The sequence below is a fragment of the Bison bison genome, unplaced genomic scaffold, assembly GCF_000754665.1.
Source record: "Bison bison bison isolate TAMUID 2011002044 unplaced genomic scaffold, Bison_UMD1.0 scf7180017864160, whole genome shotgun sequence".
Taxonomy (NCBI): domain Eukaryota; kingdom Metazoa; phylum Chordata; class Mammalia; order Artiodactyla; family Bovidae; genus Bison; species Bison bison.
Genome location: NW_011494732.1, coordinates 1159825 through 1175108, shown reverse-complemented (window position 1 = coordinate 1175108; position 15284 = coordinate 1159825). Strand labels below are relative to the sequence as shown.

The 15284-nt window shown below is 43.6% G+C and overlaps 1 protein-coding gene across 1 annotated transcript in view; it reads right to left on the bottom strand.

Moving 5' to 3' along the window:
• TMEM132D (transmembrane protein 132D) overlaps nt 1-15284 on the bottom strand; it is an 896829-nt gene that overhangs the window by 83394 nt on the left and 798151 nt on the right. The window lies entirely within an intron of this gene.

Here is a 15284-nt window from a genome sequence, read left to right as displayed (position 1 = left end):
ATCAATGGAACAAAATAGAAAGCCCAGAGATAAATCCACGCACATATGGACACCTTATCTTTGACAAAGGAGGCAAGAATATACAATGGATTAAAGACAATCTCTTTAACAAGTGGTGCTGGGAAAACTGGTCAACCACTTGTAAAAGAATGAAACTAGAACACTTTCTAACACCATACACAAAAATAAACTCAAAATGGGTTAAAGATCTAAACGGAAGACCAGAAACTGTAAAACTCCTAGAGGAGAACATAGGCAAAACACTCTCTGACATACATCACAGCAGGATCCTCTATGACCCACCTCCCAGAATATTGGAAATAAAAGCAAAAATAAACAAATGGGACCTAATTAACCTTAAAAGCTTCTGCACATCAAAGGAAACTATTAGCAAGGTGAAAAGATAGCCTTCAGAATGGGAGAAAATAATAGCAAATGAAGCAACTGACAAACAACTAATCTCAAAAATATACAAGCAACTCCTACAGCTCAACTCCAGAAAAATAAATGACCCAATCAAAAAATGGGCCAAAGAACTAAATAGACATTTCTACAAAGAAGACATACAGATGGCTAACAAACACATGAAAAGATGCTCAACATCACTCATTATCAGAGAAATGCAAATCAAGACCATTATGAGGTACCATTTCACACCAGTCAGAATGGCTGCGATCCAAAAGTCTACAAATAATAAATGTTGGAGAGGGTGTGGAGAAAAGGGAACCCTCTTACACTGTTGGTGGGAATGCAAACTAGTACAGCCACTATGGAGAACAGTGTGGAGATTCCTTAAAAAACTGGAAATAGAACTGCCTTATGATCTAGCAATCCCACTGCTGGGCATACACACTGAGGAAACCAGAAGGGAAAGAGACACGTGTACCCCAATGTTCATCGCAGCACTGTTTATAATAGCCAGGACATGGAAGCAACCTAGATGTCCATCAGCAGATGAATGGATAAGAAAGCTGTGGTACATATACACAATGGAGTATTACTCAGCCATTAAAAAGAATACATTTGAATCAGTTCTAATGAGGTGGATGAAACTGGAGCCTATTATACAGAGTGAAGTAAGCCAGAAGGAAAAACACCAATACAGTATACTAACGCATGTATATGGAATTTAGAAAGATGATAACAATAACCCTGTGTACGAGACAGCAAAAGAGACACTGATGTATGGAACAATCTTATGGACTCTGTGGGAGAGGGAGAGGGTGGGAAGATCTGGGAGAATGGCATTGAAACATGTAAAATATCATGTATGAAACGAGATGCCAGTCCAGGTTTGATGCACGATACTGGATGCTTGGGGCTAGTGCACTGGGACGACCCAGAGGGATGGTATGGGGAGGGAGGAGGGAGGAGGGTTCAGGATGGGGAGCACATGTATACCTGTGATGGATTCATTTTGATATTTGGCAAAACTAATACAATTATGTAAAGTTTAAAAATAAAATAAAATTAAATTAAAAAAAAACCCATTCATCCTAACAGTAAAAAAAAAAAAAAAAGAAAAAAAAGGAGGGGGCTAGATATACGAGGTCTAGAAGCCCACTGAGCATTTGAACTGTATGCTAAGTAGAATGGGTGTCTCAGGTGGATGAGCTGGGCACCTGGGTTCAGGTATGTCTTTACATCATTTCAGTCGTGAGAGGGCATTAAAGTCCTATACATGAGTTGATGTTAACACATGAGTCCTATAAACAGATAGCTTGGGTACCAATCCCAGCCTCTCCACTTACCATGAGTCACTGCACACAAGTTATTTAACCTCACTGAGGATCAGTATTTCTATCTCTATAGTAGAGATAATAATAGTACTTACTTTATATGGTTGTCACAAAGATTATATGAATTAATGCATGATTTTTTAATTGGCTCATATTAAGTGCTATATGAGTGTTAATTATTATATGATCCCTTGCTGGAATGCTTTATCATAGACATGTAAAGCCTTTGTTAAATTAGAGGAAAATGTGTGAAAATAGATGAAGGCAAAAAAGTTAAACATTTCACACATAGACTTTGATTGGACTCAAAAGGACCTCTTGTCAAGCCCAGGAAATGAGTGATTTTCTCTTCACTGCCTGCCACCTCAGCTCCCAGCTTAACAAAGATGAAAGCAGAGAGAAGCAAGGCTGCCCAGAGAAAAAGACAGCACTTTTGAAAAGGACTGAATAACTGTGTCCAGATGCAGTAAATGCCAAAGGAGATGGAACCCAGAGGTTCTCAAGTCAGGGGGCTCCAGTTGAAAGTTGACTTGAAAATTCAAATAAACTGATTGGAGCCTCCGTCCAGTCTTCTACGGTGAGACCTTCCTGGCCTGAGAAAAAATATCAAGGTCTTCACACTCTCCTGGTCAGTTCCGTTCTGAGCCCACTTCCTCTTTACCTTTTGGCCACGGCCCTGTGGTTCTTTTGTACATCCTGTCACCCCTGCGGAACAATGCCAAATTCCCTTCCTCCTCCTCCAGAATACCTCCATGAGGTAGCAAACACACCAGACTTTTACTGATCTTTTGGAGTGAGAGCGAGGTCTGCTGGGCAGTTGACATTGGGCCAGCACATGTAGTTCCAAGTCCAGCCACTGGGGGGCGTTGACTGGCCACCGAGCTCTATTGTTTCTTCCTAGTCCTTTTTTTCCTCTTCCTTCCAAATGCCAGTCTCCAACCTCCACTTGGTGGCTTCTATGCTTACAGCACTCACTTTATATTCGTCCCCTCCTTCTAGACCATACCTTGTCCTTAGGGTTAAAGATGGTAGCAGGGAAAACAGTGCAGGGTGGAGGGGGGCACTGGTTTATTTTCTGCCCTCTACCAGCTATTAAAGTGGTTTCTTAAATCTATCCACACTTTTCTGAACACATCTTCTCTGATATAGCTTTGCCTCTTTCTCCATCCCTCTAACAGGCAGAGATGTAGTTGGAGGACCATTGAAATGATCATGGTCTAAATGGTCCAAATGAAATGGTCCAAATGAGGCCAGCCTGTCCTATGCAATGAGTAGTAGCCACAGGCCCCCTTGAGGATGACCTACTTTGCTGTATCAGAATCTCATCATTCTGAAAATGGAGCACTATGAAGCATCTGTTGTCCTGGAGAAAGCAGATAGTAAAAATTCTTGTGGGCTTCTGAAGCCGAGCCCTCCTAACACTCCTTTAGGAAGTGTTAGGAAGTGCTAGGAAGGAGGCAGATTTTTAAAATCAAGTGAGGGTATTGAATGATCCAAAGAGGGATGTTAACCAGTAAGAATAGCCTGACTTGGTGACTCAGGATTAGGACAAAAACCTAATGGTTTGGGGACTTCCTTGGTGGTCCAGTGGTTAAGAATCTGTCTTGCAATGCAGGGGACTCAGGTTTGATCTCTGGTTGGGGAACTAAGATCCTACATGTCACAGGGTAACTGAGCCCGTGTGACTCAACTAGAGAGAAGCCTGACACAGCCAAATAAAAAATACAGTTTCTTTAAAAGCCTAACGAATGATTTTGTTGCAGAGTATGTAGTCTCACCCTCTGAAGTGTCATGCTTTGAGGATTAACAATTTTACCTTTAGACTACATTGTATCTTTTCCCCACCTTAAGTTCCTATGTTGAAGCCCCAACTCCCAATATACTTGGAGATGGGTCCTTTAAGGAGGTGATTAATGTCATGAGGGTGGGATTCTAATTCAATAGGACTGCTGTCCTTAAAAGAGAAGGGGGAGACGTCAAGTCCTCCCGCCCCGCCCCTTTCCTGAATGCTCAGAGGGAAAGCCATGTGAAGACACAGCAAGAAGGTAGCCCTTTGCAATGCAGGAAGAGAGATACGGGAAACCAGCACTGATAGCACCTTGATCTTGGATGTTCAGCCTTCAGAACAATGAGAAAATAAATTCCCACTGCCCAGTCTCGGATATTTTGTAACATCAGCTCAAGGAGTACCGGCAGGGAACATGTGAAGTGAGTATTGATCTGGGAGTCTGTGCAGCCCTGTCTCAGCTCTGGGTTAAAAAGGTCTCCACCCCAACATCAATCACCACGCGGCTGACTCTGCGGACGCACTACTCGGCAGTGCCGCCAAGTGGCCGCAGGATGCAACGGCAGACGTGAACCCGTCGCGCGGAAACCTCCCCCATGCTCCCCCTCTCCCATCCTCCTTGTTCTCTGCAAGCCCCTGTAGTTCTTGGACAATGCATGAGTGGGTGGCCATTGAAAGGAAGATTCTAGACATCCTGATAATAAGGCAGGTGTGTGCTTAAGAAATTAGTTTGCAACAATACAAGAGGTAAATTAATTGTATTTGTGTCCAAATTGGTGAAGCGTTTCATGAGATAACAATGCTAAAGCAGCTGCAGCAGTTATTGTTCTAAATAGCATTTTAATTTCTTCTTCCTACATCGAAGTAACAGCTTATATGATTTCAATGAGCTTTGGGATTGCACTTTTTTTTTTACTCTCTACCTGTCCTGATACATTCTCTGCCCTTCCCTTCCCTTGTCTTCCCCCAGGAAGTCAACTTTCATGAATCAGATCAATAGATTTCCTTTTTAAAAAAAATATAATTTTATTTATATATTTATTTTTGGCTTTGCTGGGTCTTTGTTGCTGAGTGGGTTTTTCTCTAGTTGCAGTGAGTGGGGGCCACCCTCTAGTCCTGGTACATGGGCTTCTCTTGCTGTGGAGGCTTCTCTTGCTGTGGAGGCTTCTTTTGCTGTGGAGGCTTCTCTTGCTGTGGAGGCTTCTCTTGCTGCGGAGGCTTCTCTTGCTGTGGAGCATGGGTTCTCGGCCATGCGGGCTTCAGCAGTTGCAGCTCCTGGGCTCTAGACCACAGCCTCAGTAGTTGTGGTGCACAGGCTTAGTTTCTCCACGGCTTGTGGGATCCCCCCAGATCAGAGACTGAACCCCTGTCTCCTGGATTGGCAGGTGGATTCTTTATCACTGAACCACCAGGGAAGTCCCACCAGATTTCCTTTTCCCACTAGATCCTGGGCTGGGTTTGACCAAAGGAAGACACTGACAGGAAGTCTGACTAGCGGCAGAGAAAGGCTGGATATTGTCTCCCAACTCCTCCCTGCCAGGCTGCTGATTGGCCCCTGCTGCCTTACTTCCTGTATCCACGTGCACAGCTGCTCCTGAGCAGTGTCTCTCCTGCTCTGACTTTGTCTGAGGTTCAGCACCGGCAACCTCTCCCTGGCCCTTTCCCCCAGGAGTTCACAGCTTCTCACTTTTACTGTTTCCTGGGTTCTGCATCATGTTTGCCCATGCCTGTGAAAATGCCCTTCTTTCAATTCTGTTCAGTTACCTCTGCAAGTCTCCTGCTAACCCTGAATGTTGTTCAGTCACTCAGTCGTGTCTGACCCATTGCAACCCCATGGACTGCAGCACACCAGGCTTCCCTGTCCTGCAGCATCTCCCGGAGCCTGCTCAAAGTCATGTCCACTGAGTCGGTGATGCCATCCAACCATCTCATCCTCTGTTGTCCGCTTCTCATCCTGCCTTCAGTCTTTCCCAGCATCAGGGCCTTTTCTAATGAGTCGGCTCTTTGTGCATTAGGTGGCCAAAATATTGGAGCTTCAGCTTCAGCATCAGTCCTTCCAATGAATATTCAGGACTGATTTCCTTTAGAAATGACGGATTTGATCCCCTTGCAGTCCAAGGGACCCTCAAGAGTCTTCTCCAGCACCACAATTCAAAAGCATCAATTCTTCAGGGCTCAGCCTTCTTTATGATCCAACTCTCACATCCATACATGACTACTGGAAAAACCATAGCTTTGACTAGATGGACCTTTGTAGGCAAAGTAATGTCTCTGCTTTTTAATATGCTGTCTAAGTTCTTCCAAGGAGCAAGCATCTTTTAATTTCATGGCTACAGTCACCATCTGAAGTGATTTTGGAGCCTAAGAAAATAAAGTCTGAAAATAAACCCTGAATGGTACAGGATAATTGACTCCTTATTCTACTCTAGTTCAACCATCTTTACTCCTTAATCTTCTTCACCCAAAATCTACTCTGCGGGAAAGAGGAACGTTTAGGTGAATCAACTGGATGGAAAATGACACCAAATGGATGATCTGATCTTTGTCCAAGCATGTGGTTTCTGTGACACTGCATGGCTTCCTGTGTGACTGAGGACCCCCAATACTGCAATCTTCTCTGGCAAGTTTCCCCATGGCAGCTGGATTGATATGCAAAGTCAATCAATTGTGGGGAAAACCCACGATGCATGCCTAGGGTCTGGAAGCTGATGGGGCATCATTTCAGCTTCCAGCTTTGTGTCCCCAAGAAACACATTCCCCGGTCAGCTGGTGGTAAGAACTGGATATGATGCTTTTGTTCTGAACCAAGTCAAGCATTGTTGTCCCTGATACCCACAACTCTGCACTGTTCTGGTGGCTCCTTCACCACCAGATCTGACAGTGCACCCGCTGGAGTGGCTGCAATTAAAAGAGCTAAGAGCATCATTTAAATATTGCTTGGATGTGGGCAAGAACATGGAGCAACTTGAACTCAGACTTGGTGGGTGGGGAGTTTGGCTCTTTCTAATTGTAGGGCTTATGACCCAGATATTTTACTCATATTTACAGGAAAGCAATGAAAATCACGTCCACATAAAGATTTCCATATGGGGCTTCCCTGATGACTTGGTGGTAAATAATCCACCTGCCAATGGAGGAGACACAGGTTCCACCCCTGGTTCGGGAATCCCATATGCCTCCGAGCAACTAAGCCCGTGCATCACAACTATTGAGTGCTTTCTCTAGAGCCCAGGAACCACAATTACTGAAGCCCAAACTCCCTAGAGTCCATACTCCACAACAAGAGAAGCCCCAGCAATGAGAAGCTCATGCCCCACAGCTAGAGAGTAGCTCCTGCTTGCCGCAACTAGAGAAATGTCCACATAGCAATTAAGACCCAGCACAGCCAAAAATAAACAAAGAAAATTATTCTTAAAAGAATTTACATATGAATGTCCCTCTGTCCATGGGATCCTCTAGGCAAGAATACTGGAGTGTGTTGCCATGCCCTTCTCCAGGGATCTTCCTAATCCAGAGATCGAACCCAAGTCTCCCACTTTACTGGCTGAGCCACCAGGGAAGCCCCAAAATTATTTTAAAAAGGATTTACATATGAATGTCCATACCAGTACTCATATGAGCTAAAAACTGGAATCATCAACAGGAAAGACACAAACAGTGGGATATTCAGAGATGAGAACGGAAAACTATCCAGGCTTTAGAAGGAAAGAATTATTGATTCACATGATAAAGTGAATAAGCCTCAAAAATATTGCACTAAATGAAAGAAGTATTCCATACACGATTCCATTTATGTGAAATTTTCAGACAGGGAAACTAATCTATTGAGAAAAATCTCAGAATAGTGGTTGCGTCTGAAGAAGGCTAGGGTTGACTGGAAAGAGGGATAAAAGAACTTTTTTTCCTAATTTTACTTTCATTGGAGTATAGTTGATTTATAATGTTGTGTTAGTTTTAAGTGTTCAGCAAAGTGACTCAGTTGTACAAATACAAATATTCACTCTTTTTTAGATTCTTTCCTCACATAGGTTATTCCAGAATATTGAGTAGAGTTCCCAGTGCTATATAGTAGTTGAAGGAACTTTCTTAAATGGTGGGAATGTTCTGTCTTGACAAGAGTTTTGGGTACAAAGGTATATGCTTTTGTCAAAACCCATCACTTAAGGGGACTTTCCTGGTGTTCCAGTGGTTAAAAATATGCCTACCAATGCAGGGCACATTGGGTTCAATCGCTGGTCCTGGAAGATCCCACATGCCACGGGACAGCTAAGCCCATGCGCCACAACCACTGAGCCGGCACTCCAGAGCCCAGGAGCCTGCATGCTGCAACTGCTGAAGCCTGCGTGCCTAAAGATTTGCAACAGGAGAAGCCGCCACAATTAGAGGTCCAAGCACTGTGGTGAAGAGTAGTCCCCACTTCCTGCAACTAGAGAAAGCCCACGTGTAGCAATAAAGACCCAACACAGCCAAAAAAAGTAAAAATAAAACGACTGTTTCCTTTAAAAAAATCACTTAGTACTGTTAAGATCAGTGCATTTCATGCCATAAATTTTATGGAAATCAATTTAAACAAATACTGAACTCTAGTTAATGATAGACATACTTAAGTGTTCAGAGGTGAAATGGACTGATATCTGCAACTAACCTTGAAACATACAAAGAAATAGGTCAGTGGTAGTAGGTATGAATAGATAATGAAAAGTATAATAAAGTAAGTATAGCAAAATATTAATTGCAAAATTTAGACCTTTCCTAACATGGTTTCTCCGACATTATTCTCTAAATGTACTCTTGTGCTGTATGCTAAGTTGTTTGAGTCGTGTCCAACCCTGGGTGACCCATGGACTATAGCCCTCCAGGCTCTTCTGTCCATGGGATTCTCCAGGCAAGAATACTGGAGTAGGTTGCCATTTCCTTCTCCAGGGGATCAAACCCAGGTCTTACAAATTGCAGGCAGAGTCTTTACCATCTGAGCCAAAATTATGAACCGATGAAACGTACTCCTACCACCCTGCAAGTGGAAACAGACTGGCATGACAAATGTAGATTTGGCCATGGGCAGGGCAGTATCACAGCTTTCTACCCCTGCTCTTTTTTTTTTTTGCCTGCAGAAAACACGCATGTTAGAAACAAAGCATTAGAGAAAGTTAAATAATGACACCAAGAACGCCTTCCCAGAGAGCCTTGAATTCTTCTGGCTGGATGTTCCCTAGGTTGTTTCTCTTGGTGTGTAAGTACAGGAAAAAAAAATCATAAAACTGATGCCTGTATGATCACTGGCAGAGGCAGGCACTGCCATGGGATGCATAATTTATGACTTTTTCCTTTAGAAGAATCATCCTACAGGGTCCTGGTAACTTGACAACAGCTAATGTTGCAGAAAGAAGTCAATTCTGATTCTGTGTCAAAACTGTTTCTTTGACTTGCTTTCTGTTGCTTTTGTTATAATCACACATAAAGGCCCATCTCAGAGAATCCTGCCCCTCTGCCTGATACTGTTAAGCTAAAGTGCCTTTGTCATAACCTTGTCTACCTGTAGATGGCGGGAAGGAAGAAATCAACACATCCTCCTGCCTGAGGCTTGCCATTCTAGGAGATATTTACAAGATTAATGGGCTTTTTCGTTCGTTTTCTCCCCTCCCATCCCACATCTCTGATCCATAAAAGAACCTGAAATCCAGACCATGACAAGATGGTTATTTTGAGACTTTAGTCTGCCATCTTCCTGGTCAGCCAACTCTCCGACTAAAGCTGTATCCGCCCCCCCGCCAAAAAAAAAAAAAAAAAAAAAAGCTGTATCCCTCACTCAACACCTCATCTCTGACTCATCAGCCCATCAGGCGGTGAGCAGAACTTGGACTCAGTAACACTAAGACCAATATCTGAAGCCAAATGATGATGTTTTTGATTAAGGGCTGACTATTTCCATCCTTTCAAAATTCCTGTGTTGGAGACTTATCCCTTAACATGTTGATATTAGGAAGTGGAGGCTTTAAAAGGTTTAGGTGAGGTCATGAGAGCAGGGCCTCCATGATGGGATTGGTGGCCTTATAAGTAGTGGAGAGTGACCAGAGCTTGCAGTCTATGTCCCCCAAGTGGGGATACAGTATGAAGATCATCTGCTAGCCAGGCAGAGGGCTCTCACCAGGACTGAACCTCCCAGGCTTTGATCTTGGACTTGCCAGCCTGGAGAGCCTTGAGAAATAAATGTCTGTTGTTTATGCTGCCAGTGTATAGTATTTTGTCAAAATAGACAGAACCAACTAAGACATTCATGGCATTATTAATAGCGACATTCATTTTATAGCTTACTTTGAGCTGGGCACTGATTTATCTTATTCACATGTATTCTTTTTAATTCTCACAGCCACCATTTGAAAGTACAGTTAGTATGAACATCATTTTAGGAGTGATCAAAACGAGGTTCAGTGAGGTTATATAAGTAGCTACGTCACACAGTGAATCATTAGGGGACCGGGACTTGACAACTAGTCTTTAGGATTTAAAACCCGGTGTCAGAAACTCAAATGCCTGCAGGGCTGAGGCAGGAAAAGAGAAGCAATGGGCTTTGTGCAAAGGGGAACGCCAGTTCACTCTCACTTGATTCAGTGTTGGGGTTGAACTGGGGTTGGTGGGGACTGCAGCAAACCAGACCACCCTGCTCTGCTTCTGTTTAAAGGGCCAGATTGATTTCAGCTCTAGCTGACGTCTGATGAGCATGTATGTATGCGGACTGGGTGTTGCAGGCTTTTTGGTATCTCAACTGATGCCAAATCTATATTCTGACCCAAAATACCTAAATACTTGAATATCAGAAATGAATTCAATATTAAAGTGCTGTAAATTAGCCAGTTTTACATTAACCTTAAAATACAGTATTAAAATATAGAAGTGTACATGCATGCATGCTAAGTAGCTTCAGTCGTGTCCGATTCTTTGTGACCCTATGGACTGTAGCCCGCCATGCTCCTCTGTCCATGGGATTCTCCAGGCAAGAATACTAGAGTGGGTAGCCATTTCCTCCTCCAGGGGATCTTCCTGACCCAGGAATCGAACTCTCACCTCTTACATCTCCTGCATTGGCTGGCAGGTTCTTTACCACTAGCGCCACCTGGGAAGCCCAAAATATAAAAGCAAACAATAACAAAAAACTAAAACTTATTTCTGAGCAGAACAGGGAGCTTCTGTTGTAAGACTCTGGATGTAACTACTACATAAATTGCCAGGCATTTCTGGCCCTATGCAAAGGCCCACTTATGGTGGGTAGCGGTGGTCAATGGCAGAGACATAAGAGACTCCGTGCTGTTGCCTGGGATTGCTGGGCAACCACGCCGATGCTGAGATGGGTAGCAAGCAGAATATTTCTTAAGTGACCTCAGGAACTCCATGTGTTCCTTGGCTAGAAGACTCACTGGGGCCCGTGGTTCTGGCCATTGCTCAGTGGGAGGCATGCGGTAAACTCAACATCTTATGAGATCAAGGGCTCGTGCCCCCCGCCAGGAGGGGCGGCAGAGTCACTACCTACTAGGCAGCTCGCTTCCCTGACAAGTCCTATAAATAACTGACTTCTAAAACCAGACTGCTTCTGTCTAGGCTGTCTGCTGCTCTACCAGCTGACAAGGTTGCCTCACACCTGCCAGGTAAAAAGCACCTGCGGCAGCAGGAGTCAGGGGCCCTCTGCAGGGTCCCCGCAGCCCTTGGTCTCAGCACATCTCTCCATGGAACAAGGGAAGATCGGGAAACTTGCCTTCTCTAGCTACTGCTTCTTTTTTTGTTTTTTAATTTTATTTATTTATTTTGGCTGTGCTGGGTCTTTGTTGCTGTGTGTGGGCTTTCTCGAGTTGTGGGGAGAGGGGGCCGCTCTCCAGCTGTGGTGCCTGGGGCTTTTCACTGTGGTGGCTTCTCCTGTTCCGGAGCACGGGCTCCAGAGGGTGTAGGCTTCAGCAGTTGTGGTGCACGGGCTTAGTGGCCCAGCAGCATGTGGAACCTTCCCGGACCAGCGATCGAACCCTCATCCCCTGCCCTGACAGGCAGATTCTTATCCACTGCGCCCGCCCCAGGGAAGTCCCTCTCCTGCTGCTCCTTGATTCATGACTTTCCCCATGAAAGCCCACCTCTGAAATACACAATGTGGAATTTCCACATTGACACTGTGGAATTTGCCTTAACCCATTTTGCATGAGAGTAGCCATAACATAGGTCTACAGGATAATGCGAGCATTTATGCAACGTTTAAATAATTGAGTTTTGAATTCAGATAGCAGCTGGTCAAACTGGGAGCCAGCCCAAGTACTGCATTTGGAGTTACTAAGATATGCAAGCCTGGGGAAGAATTACCTTGACCCCAAATACTACAGAGGCTGCAGTGAGCACAAAGGGCTCCTGCACTTCTAGCTGCTTAAGGAAAGTGTGAGGATGGGTGGAAGAAGAACGCTGTCGAAAATAGTCTTTTTCATAGCGATTACCAAAACAATCAAGCTTTTTGCAAAAAGTAAAAATAATAGCCATATTCACAGAGATAAGATGACATATTCAGAGCTAATAGAAGGAAAAGTACCCAGTCATGATGATTCTTGGAAAAATGTATTCTTTTTTGAAAAAAGCTGGGGCATTAGCAGTGGGAAAATTGCAGCTTTTTCTATGAGATAGCACCATGGTTTCTCAACAGAAAGAAAAGTCTTCAGCACTGGAAATGGTTTTACTAAAGAGTTTTCAGTTTAGGGCTTTCAATTTATCCCCCCTTTTTCTTCCCCCCAATAACAGCTTTATTAAGATATTGTTTCCATACCATGAAAATAGTCCTTTTAAGTGCACAATTAAGTAGTTTCAACCATATTCACAGAATTCTGTAACCATCATCACTTCCAGTTTTCATCATCCCAAACAGGAAACCCCCAATAACCTACTTTCTTAAGGATTTGCCTCTTCTAGATCTTTCATGTAAATGGAGTCCTACAACACGTGGCCTTTTGTGTCTCGCGTCCTTCGCTTAACAGAATGTTTTCAAGGTTCACCTGTGTCGTGACATCCCTAGAGCCATCCCAGGGTTCCCCAGCCTTACTAGTGACATATGGGGCTGGATAACTCTTTCGTTTGCGGTGCTGTCCTTTGTACTGTAGGCTGTTTAGCATCATTCCTCTCTTCCACCCCCCTAGATGCTAGTAGTGTCTCCTCTCATTTTAATGGCAACCAAAAACATCCCCAGATACTGCCAAAGGTCCTGCGGGGACAGGAATTGCTCCTGGTTGAAAACCACTGATCTGATCAAACCTCTTCTCAAAACTCCCCCCGCCCTTGCACTCCTATCACTGTTTAAATAAATGAAATCTGGGAAGTTAACTTAATTCCAATAACCACACAGTTAGCTAGTGACCAAGAAAGGGACCAGAACCCTAGCACTTGATAACCTACTTTATGTCTTTTTAGCATCTACCTTTCAAATTTAACTTGACTAAAATCAGGCTGCTTTTTACCCAAACAGCATTTTTCCAAAGCAGTGTTTTTTAAACTTGATAATGCAACCAAGGGTTTGTTAAAATACAGATTACTGGTCACCACTCTCAGAGTTCTTGATTTGGTTGGTCTGGGGTAGGATCTGAGAATTGGCATCTGTATGCAATTTCCAGGTGATGTTGACACTGTGAGTCTGGGGATCCTACTCTGAGAATCAGTGGCGGAGAGTAAACTCATCCTACCCTTTTATGGACAATCACAAATATCTTCTCTGGTCAGGCAGGAAACATAACTATGGGACATGGTGGTGTGAGGATGTTGTGGTTGGAGCTGTAGCAGCCATTATGTGACAGTGAATAGAAAACCAAGAGAATCACTGGAAGCCAGGTTGAAGCCCTGATATCAGGGGCTGCTGACACAGCTGCAGCTGGAACTGGCAACGTCTGAACATGTTGTCTTGTAGAATGGATTATCAGTTCAGTTCAGTTGCTTAGTTATCTCTGACTCTTTGAGACCCCATAGACTGCAACATACCAGGCTTCCCGGCCCATCACCAACTCCCAGAGTTTGTTCAAACTCATATCCGTCAAGTCGGTGATGCCGTCCAACCATCTCATCCTCTGTCGTTCCCTTCTCTTCCTGCTCCCAATCCCTCTCAGCATCAGGGTCTTTTCCAATGAGTCAACTCTTCACATGAGGTGGCCAAAGTATTGGAGTTTCAGCTTTATCATCAGTCCTTCTAAAGAACACCCAGGACTGATCTCCTTTAGAATGGACTGGTTGGATCTCCTTGCAGTCCAAGGGACTCTTAAGAGTCTTCTCCAACACCACAGTTCAAAAGCATCAATTCTTCGGGGCTCAGCTTTCTTCACAGTCCAACTCTCACATCCATACATGACCACGGGAAAAACCATAGCCTTGACTAGGTGGACCTTTGTTGGCAAAGTAATGTCTCTGCTTTTGAATATGCTATCTAGGTTGGTCATAACTTTCCTTCCAAGGAGTAAGCGTCTTTTAATTTCATGGCTGCAGTCACCATCTGCAGATTTTTATTGTCTCTGTATTTCCACTATCTAAAAGAAGGAGGTCTGACATTCAGAGGGTATTCAAGATGTCCTTACTTACTGAATGAATGAATTTACTGCTTACCCTTGCCAAGCTTCAGTCATCCATACATACCATTTTTACTTTTGCCACGTATCTAAGCACCATTTCTGTTATTACCTTTTTTTTTTTCTATTTTTTGGTTGCACCCTAGGGCTTGTGGGATCTTAATTTCTTGACCAGGAATCAATCCAGATCCCGCTGCAGTGAAAGCATGGTGTCTTAACCACTAGAGCACTGGGGAAGTCCCTATTACTTTTTTTTTTTTTACCCTAACCTTCTTCCAAGTAAAATATTTGCAATCCCAGTTTTGATATGTTACTTACAGTTTCTAAGAGATTAAATGAAACACACAAATATTGTGTTTCAAAAGCATCCATCTATGATCTATGTACCACCTAGAATTCTTACACTGGCTATGAGTTGAATCATGTCCACACTTAGGGATACCCTGCTGGACTGCAGCCAGTCCTTAATTGGGTCCAGGGCGGTCTGACTTCTTCATGAATAATCAGGAAGTCTCCAAATCCCTTTCTCACTTAGAGCTGCTCTTTCTAGGTTAGGGGTGAAGCAATGGGGGGAGATTGTTTCTCGAATGCTCTTAGCGTATGCAAACTGTGAATAAATAAAAGATGATGACATCTGAGGCTGGCAGAGAAGATCCTCGAGGCAGTAACTAATCACCAACAGATGTGAGGTACAAATTTCAGTGAAGAGAGCAAGCAAATATGCCCAGGATTTATTGCTATAAAGATGAATAAACCTTGCCTCCTCCAAAAGTCTCTAAAATGGACTGTGTTTTAAGAAAAACTACTTGTGAGATGAAGGGCATGATACTTTGTGTCCCTGGACATTTCTCCTACATTGTACCTAAAAAATTGTAAAAAAAGATGTTCTCTAATGAGACATTATTTCTCAGGCCAGCTCAAGCAGCCTGTTTCTAGCTGCCTCCTTTTGGTCCAAACCCTGCTTATTTCTCACCAAAGATTCCCAGCCTGGGGGACTCTTCATCCCGTGAGTATATGATCTTTTCAACATCAGCAGGGCAGTTTCTGACTCTCACATTGCATTAATGCAACCTTCTTTTGTGATTTATATTTATGCCAATGTTCAATTCTTCCACTTTCTCCTTCCCACAGCCTCAATGTCCTCTCCAATTCTTTTCATCCTGATAATATCCTTTTTGTAGCTAAGTCATAGGC